At 40.0% G+C, this 5,195-nt stretch overlaps 1 pseudogene; it reads left to right on the forward strand.

Moving 5' to 3' along the window:
- The first annotated feature begins 2,488 nt into the window (after positions 1–2,488).
- Positions 2,489–4,615, forward strand: LOC147635068 (uncharacterized; annotated as a pseudogene).
- Positions 4,616–5,195: the final 580 nt, after the last annotated feature.

Raw genomic sequence — 5,195 nt, forward strand, 5'->3', positions numbered from 1 at the left:
TTTCAAGCCATGCTAGAAGGGAGAGATTCCTGCATTGGAGACATAGCTAGCTTTGTGGGATATTAGGGCTTTTCACTGGGGCTCTTGGTTTGTTACTCAAGAGGACTCTGGTGTTTTTGTTTCCAAGGACAAACCTTGCTGAGGCGAAGCATGCAAGTATGAGACCATCTGTAGGTTATAAAATTTAGATAAGCTTGTTTGAGGCCATAGGTGTAGACATGACATTGGTTGTTTTACAAAGTGTGAAGTATAATGCTTACTTGAAAGGTGTGCACTCTAGCACATGCCCAAAAATGCAGGACATGGCTGACATATTTATGACTACAGGTGAAAAAACTACTTCTGGCAAAAGACTCATTGATTTGGCTCACACAACTATGTAGGAGATGGGTATTGACTCTCCTTAGATAAAACGTGGCAAGAGAGGTCAGCAAAGTGTACGCCAAAAGCGTCCAATGTGTGCGGATCTAAGCGAGATCTTGGATGAAGACAGTCATCTTAGCGAGAGTATGTGATTGTGATAATAGACCATCCCCAAGGTAGCACATGGAATGTAGAGAGTGTGGAGACTAAAATGCCCAAAACAATGTGGTTAATTTGCAGAACTACTCTTGGTAGCAAAGTAACTTGTTTTGGGCGATTGCCAGGACATAATGTCAGATGTGGCTCTCAAATTATTGATGTGGGGTTGGACAAAAATAGTGGAGTGCCGATTCCATGTTTTTGGGGTCGTAGAAATTATCCTGGTGGTGGAGTTGTTGGGGGGTATGTGTGGTTCTGCAATTCGTCTCCGACACACTCTTGGGCTGTTGATGAGGATCATGTGATAGGCGCACCAAGATCGGCGCCCGGAGTTTGGCCTGTGGTGGAGGAAGGTACCAATTTGGATTTTCATGAGGTGCAGATGCTTGAAAGAAATGGATTCGTCTTGCAAAAAAGGATTGCTGTTCTGTAAAACACACGGAATGATACATTTGCAAACGGTACGGTGTCTTGTGCTTTTCATCCACGATTTTGTGATGATGAGAAAAGTATGAGGTTGATAAAAGAATTTAATAAGAACGTTGATAAGGGTCAGAACTTGGATGGACAGGTAATCCGTGAGGCCATAGTGGTATGCAATGAGTCTCATATCTTCTACGTAAGCACTGATGGATCTAGAGCGTTGGGAGTGAACTACTTCGTTATAATCAACAACTTTCCAAGATGCACATGTGAAGATTTTCAGAAAAGAGAGAGCAAGCACTCTACATACATTCCATGCAAGCACATGAACTTTGTTTACTTTCAGGTCCTTGGTTTGGATGTGACTGCTCACGAGTTTATTCACCTGGTAGCTCTAACAAAAATTGAGTTGTTTCAAGCAGGCGATCAAATGTTGCACCTTGAAAGAGCGCGGTTGAATGTGGTTATGTTTCATTGGATGTTTATGCCTTTTTGGGGTCTGCAGGAGGACAAGGGATCGTTAGAATGTTTTGTGTGGTTACAATGTTTTCTCTGCCTTTATTATGGACTGGTTTTGTGTGTTGGTGGTTCAGGCAATGTTGGGATCTTCCAATGTAGTGGTGGTTATGTAAGAAAGGTCAATTATATATGCATTGTGATATAGATCTATTTTGTGTGTTGGTGGTTCATGGAATTTTGGTGTCTTTGGATTGGTTAATGGAGAGGTATAGGTATTATGTAAGTGGGTTGCGAAATATAGTTTAAAAAATACTAATTTTTTTTGAGGTTTATTGCCAAGTTTGGTTCTAATTTTTAGCTCGCTAGGAGAATGGGATTGCTCTGGTATCAGAGCTCACTCACGTGAGAACAAGGTCCCGTCATCAAAGGAGGTTGGAACGGGCAACCACAAACATAGGCTGCCATCACGTTAGAACCCGTCGGCCACCACAAGAGCAACAACGGAAAGCGCCCAAGCCAGCAGGCCAGGAATCGTGATCTCTCTCTAAAAACCAGCATCTAAACGCGCCTTTTGCGCAAAAGCAGTTTTTCTAATTTCTCCACCTCTTCACAATCAGCTTCCATGGATGCAATGTATGAGCCTTGGAGCATCTAAAACCACCCTTCAATCTTCAAATTGTTTTTCAATTTGCTCTACCTCATCATTGACGGCAATGGGCAGGTCCCTTCAACATTACGTTTTCTTTATTCTGCAAGCTTATAATCCAAGCTTTTATTCTTAAGCCTTTGAATACTCAAACCCATATAGCAAGTAGACTTTTTCTGCAATTAAAGCAGCCGGACCCTTCTTCATATTATCAAAGCTTCATAGAGGGCCTTTTTTTCTTTTCACACGCCTAATATACCTCGCGCACACATTCTTATATCTTCGCACACATTCTTATATCTTCACGATCGTGATCTCAACAACACATCAATTTTGAAGAGGGTAATTCACAAATTTAATTCATCAGTGCTCGGGTAACTTCCATCCTCAATTTTCAATTTTCTTCATCATGCCGTCAACAAGCGACACAACTCTGACATGGATACCCCTTTGCTTGATGGTACTCTGGAACAACAAATTTATTTGTTACAACAACAACTTCAAGATGCTGAACGCTAATTACAAGACTGTGACACAAGACTGTGGGACTCGGACGCTAAGGACGATCGAATTGCTAAAATTTTACGAGCCACGTTCGACGCTCAAAGAACAAAAGATAAGTCATTGCTCCTTTACTTTTTCTTGCTTTGATGGTCGCAAAGATGGAAAAACTATTTTTTCATGGTTGAGTCAATTTGACGACTACTTTGCTGAAGAAAATTTTAAAGAGTGTGACAAAATTAAGTGCGCCACCAACCACAAAGCTGCTTTATGGTGGAACATGCTCTGCAATAGCATTGATCACCCTATCACTTGGGCCTCGTTCCAAGAGAAGGTCAAAGAATCATTCTTACCACCTCAGTTTCATCTTCACGCGCACCGTGCATGGTCAAATTTCTCATGGATTGAAGGTGAAAATGTGAGTCAATATATTGAGCGTTTTTGGCAACACCTCTTACTCCTTCGCATACTCAAAGATGTCCCTGAAGATTCACTTCAAAACGCAAATACAAAGATGGTCTTCAACGTGGTATACAAGCAAAAATCAACACTTTGAAGCCCTCTTTGCTCTACAAAGCAATTTCTTTCACTCACGACGTGAAGAGTTTCAATCTATTGCCCAAATGGTTCGCTCTTCTCAAAAGGCTCCTCAAATTTGACAACCACAGAGGCAACTCAAAATTGACAATCATCTTGGGTAACAAACAATCGTAACTTTCCTAAACCTTTTGTTACTCCATGCACTAACACTTTTAACAACACTCGTGCACCCACTTTTCCAAATAAAAATGTATCTAATGTGGCTAATTCCAAGCCAAATGATGCCCCAGCTTAGCCACAATAGCGTGCACACACCACGTGCTGATTCGTAGCACAAATGTTCCATCTTTTGTTATAAATGCCATAAATCAGGCCATAAACAGCCTCAGTGCCTTGCTAAGCTTCCAAAGGATAGCCTTTCATTGGTAAAACTCCACTATATTGAAGAGGATAGTGCTATTGATGATCTCGATTTTGCTCTAGATTGGAATGAAGACGCTCTTCAATTCGAGGTGAACAACACAGAATCTATTGATCCAGGTATGCCTCCCTCACTACGTGCTTTATTACGAATGAAAGGTCATATAAATGGTTTTGAAGTATGTGTTTTACACGATGATGGTAGTTCACATGGCTTCATCTCTAAAAAACTTGTTAAGAAACTCTAACTTCAAACTTCTCCTTTGCTTATAAAGTTAAATCTGTTTTTCAAGGAACTAGGTATAATGACACACATGAAATAAAAGATCTCAAAATTTCTATTTGTCCTTATAAGGAAAAATAAAATTTTCTTATTGCACCTCTGCACTCCATCGATATCATTCTTGGTATGCCATTACATAATCCACAGATTGATTATCATACACACACTATGTCTTTCAATTTCAATAGTCAATCTCTCTCTTTATCTAGTCACTCTTGTCTTGAAATGTTTCCACTCATCTCACACACAAGCACGTCGTGCATTAAGGAAATGCGAGAAAGCATACATGATTTATGTTAATGAAGCGAAAAAGAAAGGATCTTCTATTTCACCACAACAACCTTGCTTCATTTAATGATTGTTTTGTGGATGACTATCCTCCCCATCTACCCCCTTCTCGTGGTGACTTAGACCATAAGGTAGAACTTCTTCCATGCATTCAACCGCCTCAAATAAACCTTTAGGATGTGCATAGACTAAGAGCACCAAATAAAGTGACTGTTAAGAACCGCTACCCAATCCCTAGAATTGATGACCTATTAGATAAATTGAAAGGTGCAAGTGTATTTAGTAAAATTGACTTAAAGTTTGGGTATCATCAAATCTGTATGGATCCTGATGATATCTTCAAGACTGCTTCCATACATAATTAGGACATTATGAGTTCGTTGTCATGCCCTTTGGTCTCACTAATGCTCCTGCCACATTTGCATGCATGATGATGAACAATTTTTTTATAGATTATCAAGACTTTGTGATTGTTTTCTTTGATGATATTCTTGTTTACAGTCACTCTGAAGAAGAACACAAGGATCACTTAAGCGTTGTCTTTGATTTGTTAAGGGAAAATCAATTATATGCTAACCTTGATAAATGTTGTTTCTTTCAAACTGAGATTGAATATCTAGGGCATATTGTATCGGCCGATGGTATTCGAGTAGACCCTAAGAAACTCCAAACCATTTGTGAGACTGGCCTATTGCTAGAAACGCCCATGAAGTTAGGTCTTTTCTTAGTCTAGTAGGTTTTTACCAAAGTTCGTAAAGAATATCTCGCTTATTGCTCTCCCATTTACTATCTTGCTTTGCAAGAAGATAGTTTTTTGATGAGGTGACAATTAGCAGAAGTCAAAAATTTGAAGTACTTATTGACCCATGCACCTGTCCTACAACTACCAGACTTTGACTGTCCTTTCTTTTTAGTTGTCATGGATGCTAGTGGATCTGGTATAGGCACGGTCCTCATGTAAGATGACCATCCCATAGCTTATGAGAGCTGGATCTGGTATAGGCACGGTCCTCATGTAAGATGACCATCCCATAGCTTATGAGAGCTGCAAGCTCAAACCTAATGAAGCCAAGTATAGTACCTATGACAAGGAACTTTTGGCTATCGTCCATG

This window comes from Cibotium barometz, chromosome 10 (assembly GCF_041138505.1).
Source record: "Cibotium barometz isolate CiBa-2024 chromosome 10, ASM4113850v1, whole genome shotgun sequence".
Lineage (NCBI taxonomy): Eukaryota > Viridiplantae > Streptophyta > Polypodiopsida > Cyatheales > Cibotiaceae > Cibotium > Cibotium barometz.